Raw genomic sequence first — 13,624 nt, 5'->3', positions numbered from 1 at the left:
TCCTCTAGGCGCCGGACTTTTACACGCCGGTCCGGATGGAGCCGTGAAGTTCGGCCCACACCCCTCCCCCTCTCACGTACGGACCAATATGTGAACTAGAATTATTCTTGCACGTATATATACTCGTTAAATGTACTGAATAAAATCAAGATTGTTTGGGTCCAAGAAACCATCTCAACATTTTTTTATCACAATTTATATTATTATCAAAGAAATAAAGGTCCATGTAACTTGACACACTTGTCAAATAAGCTCTATTTCTGATGATGTGACCATTTTGAAATCAATCTCACACCGCACAAGAGATGTCTATTTATTATGTGGACATGTACATAGAAATTACACTCTACATGAAAAAGGCCGAGAAGAGACGCCACAACCTCAAAGGCTAAGTTGTACCAATGCACCAGAATTGTTTTTTGCGCGCGCACAAACGCACTCGTCACTTAAATGTACCACCTAAAACCAAAGATCAACAAAGTGCATGTACCAAAAACATCGAAAGATTTTCCACCCGTTGGCAGGTCAATCATTCTCCGTCGATTGGAACCGCACCAGCGGCAAGAATTCGAAACCCCCCGTCTACAGTGCCGTTTGCACCTGACCTAAACCCAACCCCAACCGCGCGCGGTTACCATTCCCGCTCTACCATGGTTACTTTTACCAAAGCAAGCCAGGCGCGCACAGCCGCACAGTTTGCAGAAAGGCCCCTCGCGCCGCGGCGCATTTCCGCGACAGCCCCTCCGCGCGCGCGTTCTGATCCGCGCACCCGAAGCGAACCCAGATATTTCTCCTCTGGACGACGCCCTTTTACACGCCGGTCCTGACAGAACCGCGAAATTCGGCCCACCTCCCCTTCCCTCTCCCACGTACGGACCACGCCATGCGCTCACCACCCCGCTGGGCTAGGGTTTCGCCCACTCGCTCACCGCCCCGCCTATAAAAGCCGCCTCGGCCGCGCTGATCCTGCCCCCAACTCACCACCGTCCACATCCACTCGCTCCTTTCTTCCTCTCCAATCCACCGCCGCCGCCACCCTAGCTTAGCCCTCCCACCACCGCCACCGATCTCTCTCCCGCCATGGCCTACCGCGGAGGCGGAGGCCGGGGAGGTCGCGGCGACCAGCAGCAGGAGCAGCAGCAGTACGGCGGAGGCCGGGGCGCGCCGGCAGGAGGAGGGCGCGGGGCCACGGGACGCCCGCCCCCGCGCGCGTCGTCAGCGCCTCGCCCCGCCGCGACGGCGCCCTGCACGCCCATGGTGGCCGACAATCCCAACGCCACGGGGCCGCACCAGGGCGCCTACCAGCACGGCGTCGTCGTCCGCAACCCCGCACCGGCGCCCTACGCCACCGTCCGCGCGCCTTCGCCCGCGGTCACCATCCGCGCCCCCTCGCCCACGCCGGCCACCATCCGCGCTCCTGCTCCGTCGGCCTCGCCAGCCGCGGCCCCGTTCCAGCCGGCCCGCGTCTCCGCCTTCGCTCCGCCGACCCCCGCTGCCGTCGCCAAGGAGCTCGAGCAGAAGCTCTTCGTCACGGAGACCGCGCTGGCGCCGACGCAGGCGGGGCAGCTCGAGGAGGAGAAGGCGCCCGAGGTGGACCTCGCGCCGGTGTCGAAGAAGGGGCTCGCCCACCCCGCGCGGCCCGGCGCCGGCACCGTGGGCAAGAAGGTGATGATCCGCGCCAACCATTTCCTCGTCAACGTCGCCGACAACAACCTCTTCCACTACGATGTGAGCTGAAAGCCTGAAACCCATCCCCCTCCCCACGTACCATCTGCGTTCACGCACTAGCTAGTTCTTGTTCAGATCTGGCGTGCCCTGTTCTCGTATCGTACGTCGTTTTTCTCCTGTCCGCGCTAGCTTGGTCTCGTAGATCTACCAGTATACGCTTGTGATGGTGTTCTTTTTTCCCGCTCTGCTTTCGTTTTTCTCCATGCGACGACGTGCGTCTCCGACCCCATCCATCCATCCATGGATGTTTGTTCGAGCGCTCTCGCTACACCTCGGCCTTGCTCTTTTATTTAAAATCTTGGCGTTTTCGAAGATGCAAGGATGGTTTCTCCTGTTCTCATGCATGAACAGTCAGAGTTCTTGGAAAGCTAGAGAGAAAGCTAATTTCCTCCATGCATGCAAAAGCCATCCAGCAGACACTAGCTAGCTAGCGCTTCTTGTTTCGGCTCTGTCGTTGTTAGCAGTAGTCGTCGTAGTAGTCTTATTTTTTTGGCAACTTTGTGGTCTTGTAGATTCTTGGGATCCGTTTTGGCTATACACGGGAGGTCGTGGGATCCCATCCCATCCTTGTGGGTGGCGGTCGGAGCCTCCCCGTCCCATGCAAGGCCACCTACCTTTTTCTTTCTTTGATCTCCTGTGTCTTTTCGCGGCCTTTTTTTTTTCTTTTTTTGCGAAAGTTTTTCTGTCGTTCTTTGATTGGATGGTCTTGGTCTTGTGGTTTCCGTCTGGTCCTTGTCCTCGTTCGGCGACAGAAGGGCAAAGCAGCGTACCACCAAACACAAATAAAGCCATCCGTCCGTCCGTTGGTACATGGCAGACGCATCCGTCCGTCCGTGTACGTGGCTGCCATACATTTTTGGCAAAGCAGGAGGCCTGTTCGTGTTGCCCTTGCCACCTTTGTTGCCTGGTCTAGTTTCGTGATTCCCATCTGCCCTTCCTGCGCAGGCCATGCAGCTTTTGGTTTTGTCTTTGGTTCAAAGCATGCAACGCCGAGGCCGTGCCGCCCGGATCTCTTGTATCGCCACCTCGTGTGCCATTCCGTGTGGCTTCTGGCACGTGGCTCTCTGTGTTTGCATGTAGTAGGTCGTGGTCAACTTTCTTTTTTTGGGCATTTTTTTTACTCTCTCGGTGCAGCCTTGGACGTTTCCTCTTTGCGTATGTGGGTGGAACAACAGTGGTAGATCTGTTCTTTCGGTGAATGGTCGACACGTACGGGGATTTAAATCGATGATGAAGCATTATTTTGCCAACACCCGCTTCACCGATTCCCATATTTCAAAAGTATTATTGTTTTTCAACTCTTTACAGTGTGCTATAATTTGCTTAAAATCTTGTTATCTGCTCATTCATGTATGCGTGTACCTCCTTTTTTGGCAAACTATTTATATTCGTCTAGTACATTTGTAAATGGTAAATTGATGACGAATTATGTAACAAGTAGTATCTGGTATACAGTCCATAGTTATTTTTTTAAAGTACGTATATATACATACAGGTCCTTTTTTTTAATACACGCAGTACGCAGGTCCTTTTTTACTACACACAGTACACAGGTCCGCTTATTGTATTCACACCGCATGGTTGCAACAAGATTCGTGCCCGTCGCACCCACCGTCACAGCCTCCCACTCAACCCCTCCTCACCCAGCGCCGCCACCCCTTCTCCGCCTCCGCCGCTGCCCGCCGGCCTGCTCACCCGCGGCCCTTACTCAGGAACCCTAGTATGTCCGTGCCAAAAAATTACTTTACTGTGCCCCCTTGAGTTTTGGGATTTGATCTGGGATCCGGAATTATTCCCCGCTTGATTGACTCTTAAGAGGTTCTCTCGTTTCAAGTGGATTTTTTCTCTGGGCTCCATAAATCGAAATGGAGGCCACCACATGGTATGTGTTGCCGTTTGCTTGCCAGATCCCAGTCCTGCGTTGCCTGTAGTTGCTAATTTCGTTTATTGCCTAATTTTGGTTTAGTGGTTTCTTAAGATCCGGTAGTTTTCCCTCACAGATTGACTGGATTCTATGGTGTGTTACTTCAACCTGCACGATTCGACTCTTTTGAATGAAATGTGGCATGAGTACTGAGAATTACAAAAGTTCATTTGATTTGTTTAAAGTGATTGGACAAAGAGAGGGCTAATTGTCTCTATTCTGTGTACTGAATGTAGAACAGAGGAGTACAGAGCGTCTCTTGTTTTTGTATGCATACTGATGTTGAAATGTGTCCCTGTAGGTCTCAATCAACCCGGAGTCAAAATCGAGAGCTGTGAACAGGGAGGTACTCAGTGAGCTAATCAAGTTGCACGGGAAGACATCCCTCGGGGGCAAATTGCCTGCCTATGATGGAAGAAAGAGTCTCTACACTGCAGGCTCACTCCCTTTTGAGTCTGAGGAGTTTTCTGTTACACTGGTTGATCCCGAAAAGAAAGACAAAGAAAAGTAAGATTGGATTCTTTACCTTCAATCTTGTCCAACTTGATTACCCATTGTATTTGTTTTGTAGCTACTAACTTGTTCCCTCTTCATTTGCAGGGCTGAAAGGGAGTACAAGATCACCATTCTGATTGCTGGGAGGACAGACCTGTACCACCTCCAGCAGTTTCTCAAAGGAAGACAGAGGGATATGCCTCAAGAAACCATCCAAGTTCTTGATGTTGTCCTCAGGGAGTCACCATCCTGGAAGTATGACATCTACTTTCCAGCAGTTTCTTGCTATCAGTTTTTCTTGATCATACTAGCTATTTCTCTAGAGCCCTAACACTAATGTACTTTTTCATTGCAGCTATGTCACAGTGTCCAGATCCTTCTTCTCCACCACCTTTGGTCACAGAGGAGACATTGGTGAAGGATTAGAGTGCTGGAGAGGTTACTACCAGAGCTTATGTCCAACCCAGATGGGGCTGTCACTCAATATAGGTACTCCTCTCCCCTCTCCTGTCTGTTACTGTTACTGTTATCCGATTGCAGTGTGTCCTAGCCTTGTTTATCTGATGATCTACACTTCATTTTTTCAGACATATCTGCAACATCCTTCTTCAAGCCTGTGACAGTGGTCCAGTTTGTGCTAGAGTTCCTCAACTTACGTGATGCCTCGCGGCCTCTGACAGACAGGGACCGTGTTAAGGTACTATTCATCTATGCTAACCTAGTTTCAGAATCCATGTTATGTAGATTGCACCATGTTATTGGCTTGAAATAGTTGACTAGTCTCATCCTATGTACTATATGCAGATAAAGAAAGCACTCCGTGGGGTGCGTGTCGAAACAAACCACCAGGAAGACCAAATCAGAAGATACAAGATAACAGGGATTACTCCTGTTCCCATGAGCCAGCTCACGTAAATAACTTCCCTCCAATGCTATAATATTTTCCATTATGTCTTTTATCTATGTTCTGGTGCAACTAATCAGGGTTGCTGGAATAATAGAAAGATGTGTAGTTGTAGATTTTTTGGCTTATTGCTTCTTCAGTGATGTTGGTGTGTCAGAAACTGGTTAGGGGAATAATTTTGTTTACAACATTCTTCGTGTGGCATATGCATTTGATTTCTGCAGCATAGCAAAGATCTGTTTGTGCCAAATTGTTTCCTGTTCATAATTTTCCTTATGAATGTTTAGACCACAGTTTCTTTTTTAGCATCTATCAATGATTTATTATCCCCTTTCTAATAGCACTCCACTTGTGTTGTTTTGTTTGTTGTTAGATTTCCTGTTGATGAGAGAGGAACAAGAATGTCAGTTGTTCAGTACTTCATGCAAAGATACAAATACAATCTGCAGTATACTTCTTGGCCCTGCTTGCAGTCTGGAAGTGATGCTCGGCCTGTGTATCTGCCTATGGAGGTATTGTGTCCATGCCTGCTTCGTCATATTTGAATTATGCATTGTTTGCTCATGGTTCTCTACAAATTGATTGTAGGCGTGCAAGATTGTTGAAGGGCAAAGGTACTCTAAGAAACTGAATGACAAGCAGGTCACCAACATACTTAGAGCTACCTGTCAACGTCCCCAGCAGCGGGAGCAAAGCATTCGTGAGGTATGTACCTGTTGTCAACTGGATTCTGTAATTACCTGCCCATATCCTCTCACATGTGGTAGATCATTCTAATCTGTTGTAACTCATGTAGTTAGGAATGTCCTTTTCAAGGCATGCATGCCATGTTTGCCTGTAATGTGCAGTCTTTCTCATAACACTCTTTTTCACACTGTAGATGGTTCTGCACAACAAGTATGCTGAGGACAAGTTTGCTCAGGAGTTCGGAATCAACGTCTGCAGTGACCTGGTCTCTGTTCCAGCCCGTGTGCTGCCTCCCCCCATGGTAAGGATGCTGCATTTTCCCCCCCTTTCTCCGAGTTACTTAACTGGAAGGATTTGTAGTAATCACATCCTTGTATGTGTTTCAGTTGAGATATCATGATTCTGGAAAGGAGAAAACTTGTGTGCCAAGTGTTGGACAGTGGAACATGATTAACAAGGTATTTACCTGTTCAGTGTCTTCACTCCCAATTTTACTAAGCATTACGTCTTCTTGGAACTAAATACATGGAGAACTTGTTGAATTTCTTCTTTGGTTGTTCTAAATGTATTGGACAGGTCATTATTTTGTACTCCCTCCTTAAACTAATATAAGAGCGTTTAGAATACTTAAGTAGTGATCTAAACGCTCTTATATTAGTTTACAGAGGAGTATGTAGCAACTCAAATTATTTTGCTTGACACTTTATTGATCATGTAGTTTTCACACTAGTTACTTAAATGTAGTAAAAAAACTCGATGAAGGCCTTTATTGATCATGTGATAATTTTGTGTCTTAACTAGGTTGGGCGGCCACCTTCCATTGAGAAGGCCTTTACTAGATTTGGTGTTCCGGCTTTGAAAAATATCCCAACCATTATCTTTGGTGCTGATGTTACACACCCCCCACCTGGAGAGGACTCTGCATCATCTGTTGCTGCGGTTAGTTCTTCCCCATAGCTAACAGTTTGTCAGTTCATTATTTGTTTCTATCTGAATTTATCTTTCAAATGGAATTATAATCTTGATGCACATACCTGTTGAGTACAAATAGACTTATCCATTTCTTCTATTGGATTGATGTAGGTGGTGGCATCAATGGACTGGCCAGAGATCACCAAGTACAGTGGTCTTGTCTCTGCTCAACCACACAGGCAGGAGATAATCGAAAACCTCTTCAGTGTCACCAAAGATCCGCAGAGGGGTAATGTCAATGGTGGCATGATCAGGTGAGTTTTGTGATTAGTCAGAGACGATTGCTAGCAATTGCCCTGTGGATCAACTGCTAACCTGACATAATTGTCTCTACAGGGAGTTACTGATTGCCTTCCGCAGGAAGACAGGCCGGAGGCCTGAGAGGATACTCTTCTACAGGTGTGTGCACAAATTCATGACACTCTTTTCATCCTGTCCATTCAATGGAACTGCCTGACCGATCATTCTCATGTACAGGGATGGCGTAAGTGAAGGCCAATTCAGCCATGTTCTGCTTCATGAAATGGACGCAATCAGGAAGGTAAGCCTGCAGCATATGATTACATGCAAATTTCTGTTTTGATCTCTCTCTTCTGATGTTATCCTTGGCTTTTCTCATCCTGACGATTTTCTACTTTGTTGTTGCAAGGCCTGTGCCTCATTGGAGGAGGGTTATCAACCCAAGGTCAATTTTGTTCCTGTCGAGAAGAAACATTACACCAGGCTACTCTCTGGGGATCATGGGAGGCATGATATGACTGACAAAAGTGGAAACAAACTTTCTGGTTAGAAACTGATAACTATCAGCTACTTTCTTGAGTAATCGTGTGGCTCATGGTAGAAATGGCTTTTACTTATAGGTGACTGATATGAAACTTTTTTAAATTTTTAAGGTCTTGTCACGGCTCATGAAAATAATGGGCAGCACATACCCATCGATATATCTATTGTCAGTCAAGCCGGTAGATTAGTAGTACAGTTCCCTTTCAACAGTACGTGTTATTCACTGAAGACTGCTATTGAAAAGAAACTGAATGTTTCAATCAATAGTTGTTCATTGTATCTTGCAAGAAAGCCTATTGACTACGGAAAGACCCTAGCTTACTATGGCTTACGGGATAAGTCTGTGCTTAGGATGGAGGCAAAATTGCTAGGCGGTGCTTCTATTGGGTAATTATTTTTAATTAATTGCAGTTATTTATTCATTAATTAATACTTGGCGGAATTTGTGTGAAATGGGAGTAAAAACTTAATGCTGCATTAACTTTTTGTGCAGGGTTCCTCAAACGGTTGCTCAAACTTTCTCAGACCAAACCTTAAAAGAATACAGTGCTGATAGCACCAAGTTCTTTCGAACGGTGTCTGTTCGAGATAAAGACAGGCCTGGGAGACGCCGTCGTATTACAGTATTCAACAAGAATGGCAATATTCTTGGTCTTAGTGTAGTAGATCAACTGAAGAAGGCAATAAAAAATAAAAAATCATGGAATGGGCAACTGAAAAAGAAGGATTTTAGGGTAGTTGATGGGCGGGCTGTGATAATTAAAGAGCCTATTTATGGTATTAATGCTGTTAATTTGCCCAAGGATTGCAAAAAAATATTGAAAATTCTAAAGAAAATCTTTAAGACAGAAATCAATGGGGCCGATGCACCTTTTCTGCGATGGAACCCTTTCCTCACAGATTTGCTAACAGTGTTAGAATCTGCAGCATTCAGCGACCTTTACTGGCTAGTTCCATTTATCAAGACGAATTTTGCTTTTAAGACGCCTATCCAACGCGGTATGTTTGCATATCTCTAGTTTTAGTCTGTTTTCATGTTCATGTGCATCATGTGCATTTTTTTTCAGGCAAAAATATATAGGCGTTCTTTTTATTATTTGACAATGATTGATTTAACAGTATTAATGTATCTGGTTCAGTAGTAGTTAGGGCTTATTGATTTCTGTACCACAAGCTTGCAATGAGATTCGTGTCTTTGCCCCCTTGGCTTTTTGTATTCTACTTTGCCTCTTTTAAGTGTCTTTTTTTCTAATGCAGGAAATGCTTCTTATAATATTATAAGATATTATGAAGGTTTGAACGGGCTAGACAAGTTTGTTTTCGAAGCAATTGTTAACGGGGTCCCTGTTCCGACTGACTGGTTGTCACTCAAATTGCAAACACACTACTTCTTTAGAAAAACAATACAGTATGCCTTAAACAAATATGGGTTCACGTACTCTTTGACTTCGTTCGGATGCTTCAAATTTCAAAGAAATAAAACGACTCATGATGGGATAGTGGTAATATCTGTTGTTCATTGCCTTTGTTTTGTTCTGTAGCATATATTTAGATAATGATGATGTTGATGCTGGCATTTTTGTTTTTCCTGAACAGTCTCCATGGCACTTGAGTGACCACGAGATTTCTATGCTCTTAAGAAGTTTTGTTGCGGAGGTTGTTCGGGAGCTCTTGAAGCAACGTGTCCCGATCAAGAAGGCCTTGCAGTAAATCGCTGACGGTATACCCTATGCCCAGATCAAGGAGAACGTCAAGGACGTCATGTTCTACTGCTGAGCTCCCATGGAGCTGTTCTTTGTGCGACCTACCCTCGCCTCAGTTGTGTGTGAGAGACTGAGATGGCGATGACTCTGTTTTCCCATGGAGCCTGTTGCTCGTAGTTATCTTGTTCAGTTCGTAGTAGCCAGGATATCTATGACTGTCTTTGTTACCTTTAACTCTATTTGAGACATATCCTATGCAAGCGGTTTAAGTTACCAAGTGGTTTTGCTAGTTGCCATATTGTTGTGTGCTATTATGATCTTTGGGTTCTTAAAGTTAGATTCTTCTTCGGCTTTGTGGCTGGGATCTGGTGAACTATTTTGGTTCTGGATTTTGGGTTCGTAACAGGTCCAAGTCAGAGGAGCAACTTGTTTGAGTTTCTCTTGGCTTGCACTTGGGCTTCAGATCCAAATTGGTAAGCCATGAATTGGTGCTGATGTTACGCACCCCCCACCTGGAGAGGACTCTGCATCATCTATTGCTGCGGTTAGTTCTTCCCCATAGCTAACAGTTTGTCAATTCGTTATTTGTTTCTGTCTGATTTTATCTTTCAAATGGAATTATTGTCTTGATGCACATACCTGTTGAGTACAAATAGACTTATCAGTTTCTTTTATTGGATTGATGTAGGTGGTGGCATCAATGGTGACTGGCCAGAGATCGCCAAGTACAGAGGTCTTGTCTCTGCTCAACCACACAGGCAGGAGATAATCGAAGACCTCTTCAGTGTCACCAAAGATCCGCAGAGGGGTAATGTCAATGGTGGCATGATCAGGTGAGTTTTGTGATTAGTCAGAGACGATTGGTAGCAATTGCCCTGTGGATCAACTGCTAACCTGACATAATTGTCTCTACAGGGAGTTACTGATTGCCTTCCGCAGAAAGACAGGCCGGAGGCCTGAGAGGATACTCTTCTACAGGTGTGTGCACAAATTCATGACACTCTTTTCATCCCGTCCATTCAATGGAACTGCCTGACCGATTATTCTCATGTACAGGGATGGCGCAAGCGAAGGCCAATTCAGCCATGTTCTGCTTCATGAAATGGACGCAATCAGGAAGGTAAGCCTGCATCATATGATTACATGCAAATTTCTGTTTTGTCTACATTCTTGGCTTTTCTCATTCTGATGGTTCTTAATTTTGCTGTTGCAAGGCCTGCGCCTCATTGGAGGAGGGGTATATGCCCCCAGTCACCTTTGTGGTTGTCCAGAAAAGGCATCACACCAGGCTGTGCCCTGAGGTTCATGGGAGGCGTGATATGACTGACAAGAGTGGGAACATACTTCCAGGTTAGCAAATACACTGGTCTTTCAATGTCACTGATTACAACTATCTGCTACTTGTTGAAGCATTGCTGACTGTGATTGGGTGCATTTCTGTTTCTGTTGTCCTGCAGGAACTGCGATGACGCTGGTTTGCCGTGGAGCCTGTTGCTCGTAGTTATCTTGTTCAGTTCGTAGTAGCCAGGATATCTATGACTCTGTCTTTGTTACCTTTTACTCTATTTGATACCTATCCTATGCAAGCGGTTTAAGTTACCAAGTGGTTTTGCTAGTTGCCATATCGTTGTGTGCTATTATGATCTTTGGGTTCTTAAAGTTAGATTCTTCTTCGGCTTTGTGGCTGGGATCTGGTGAACTATTTTGGTTCTGGATTTTGGGTTTGTAACAGGTCCAAGTCAGAGGAGCAACTTGTTTGAGTTTCTCTTGGCTTGCACTTGGGCTTCAGATCCAAATTGGTCAGCCATGAATTGGTGCTGATGTTACGCACCCCCCACCTGGAGAGGACTCTGCATCATCTATTGCTGCGGTTAGTTCTTCCCCATAGCTAACAGTTTGTCAATTCGTTATTTGTTTCTGTCTGATTTTATCTTTCAAATGGAATTATCGTCTTGATGCACATACCTGTTGAGTACAAATAGACTTATCAGTTTCTTTTATTGGATTGATGTAGGTGGTGGCATCAATGGACTGGCCAGAGATCACCAAGTACAGAGGTCTTGTCTCTGCTCAACCACACAGGCAGGAGATAATCGAAGACCTCTTTAGTGTCACCAAAGATCCGCAGAGGGGTAATGTCAATGGTGGCATGATCAGGTGAGTTTTGTGATTAGTCAGAGACGATTGGTAGCAATTGCCCTGTGGATCAACTGCTAACCTGACATAATTGTCTCTACAGGGAGTTACTGATTGCCTTCCGCAGGAAGACAGGCCGGAGGCCTGAGAGGATACTCTTCTACAGGTGTGTGCACAAATTCATGACACTCTTTTCATCCCGTCCATTCAATGGAACTGCCTGACCGATCATTCTCATGTACTACAGGGATGGTGTAAGTGAAGGCCAATTCAGCCATGTTCTGCTTCATGAAATGGATGCAATCAGGAAGGTAAGCCTGCAGCATATGATTACATGCAAATTTCTGTTATCTGTTCTACCTCTAATGTTATCCTTGGCTTTTCTCATTCTGATGGTTCTTAATTTTGCTGTCGCAAGGCCTGCGCCTCACTGGAGGAGGGGTATATGCCCCCAGTCACCTTTGTGGTTGTCCAGAAAAGGCATCACACCAGGCTGTTCCCTGAGGTTCATGGGAGGCGTGATATGACTGACAAGAGTGGGAACATACTTCCAGGTTAGCAGATACACTGGTCTTTCAATCTCACCGGTTACAACTATCTGCTACTTGTTGAAGCATCGCTGACTGTGATTGGGTGCATTTCTGTTTCTGTTGTCCTGCAGGAACTGTGGTTGACCTCATGATTTGCCACCCTACAGAGTTTGATTTCTACTTGTGCAGCCATGCTGGCATTCAGGTAGACGCTTTGTCCACATGTCCATTTGTTCCTATGCAGCTTATCTTCAGTGCTTGCATGCTGAGTGTGTTTGCAAAATGCTCCTCAGGGAACTAGCAGGCCAACACACTACCATGTTCTTTATGATGAGAATCACTTCACAGCCGATGCGCTTCAGTCACTGACCAACAATCTCTGCTACACGTAATCCTCTCTCTTTCTGTCTCTTCCTCTCTCTGTTGTGTTATGACTCTGATGATGGTTTAAATTCTGATCCATATGCAGCTATGCTCGTTGCACTCGTGTGGTCTCTGTTGGTGAGTTCGCTTCTTCAGTTTTCTGCCTTAATTTGCTTCAACTTTCATCTGTGTGCTTTTTCTCTCCAGTAGAGCATTCTTCTGTGGGCATTAATACTAGTAGCCTAGGCACATCTGCCTTATGCCTCTGCTATCGTATGTTTTGCTTATCCTGACAGTCCTAGCAGATGTAGACTTGTAGTAATTCGGCATTCGTATTACCTTGTACCCACCTGCGTGTGCCTTCTCTGATGCAAGTTGGTAATCCAACCACACTGGTGGTTCCTTTAACTCCTTAATGGATCTGTGCTCGAGAGTCTTAGGTCTGCAACTCTAAATAAGCATGCACTCCTGGCAAAATGAACCTTAGTTTATTGATGAATACACAGAGTAGTTTTCATTCCTTTGCCAGTTTATTCATGAATACACTAAGTAGTTTGCATTCCTCTGCTAGTTTATTGATGAACACACTGAGTAGTATCCATTCCTTTGTTCTGTGTCATCTATGTTTACATTGAAATGAACAACACAGCATCTTCCCCCCTTGCTGTTTTAAGACTTGGTAACCTAGCTGTCGTTCTGTTTTCACAACCTGCTGTGGCATTTACTTCCAGAAGAAGCTAACTTGGCTGAACCTGCTATGCAGTCCCACCGGCGTACTACGCCCATCTCGCCGCATTCTGCGTGCGCTACTACGTGGAAGGGGACAGGTCGAACGGCGGGTCAACCCCTGGGAGCAGCGGGCAGGCGGCGATTGCGCGCGAGGGCCCCGTGGAGGTGCGCCAGCTCCCAAAGATCAAGGACAACGTCAAGGATGTCATGTTCTACTGCTGAGCTCCTGTGGAGGGAGCTGTTCCTTGTGCGACCTACCCTAGCCTGAGTTATGTGTGAGAGAGCCTGAGATGGCGATGACTCTGTTTTGCCGTGGAGCCTGTTGCTCGTAGTTATCTTGTTCAGTTCGTAGTAGCCAGGATATCTATGACTCTGTCTTTGTTACCTTAAACTCTATTTGAGACCTATCCTATGCAAGTGGTTTTGCTAGATGCCATATTGTTCTGTGCTATTATGATCTTTGGGTTTAAGTTTGATTCTTCTTTGGCTTTGTGGCTGGGATCTGGTGAACTGTCTTGGTTCTGGATTTTGGGTTAATAACAGGTCCAAGTTAGAGGAGCCAACTTGTTTGAGTTTCTCTTGGCTTGCACTCGGGCTTGTCCAGAATCCAAAACCAAGTTGGTTAGCCAATTTTAGATTTCACAGCCGAGTTGGCCTTTGTACAATTTAT

The 13,624-nt window shown here is 45.8% G+C and overlaps 1 pseudogene; it reads left to right on the top strand.

Moving 5' to 3' along the window:
- Positions 1-1,065: 1,065 nt before the first annotated feature.
- Positions 1,066-13,388, top strand: LOC123121313 (protein argonaute MEL1-like; annotated as a pseudogene).
- The last annotated feature ends 236 nt before the right edge of the window (positions 13,389-13,624 follow it).

This window comes from Triticum aestivum, chromosome 5D, assembly GCF_018294505.1.
Source record: "Triticum aestivum cultivar Chinese Spring chromosome 5D, IWGSC CS RefSeq v2.1, whole genome shotgun sequence".
NCBI classification, from domain to species: Eukaryota; Viridiplantae; Streptophyta; class Magnoliopsida; order Poales; family Poaceae; genus Triticum; species Triticum aestivum.
This window is presented reverse-complemented; position numbering and strand designations above follow the sequence as displayed.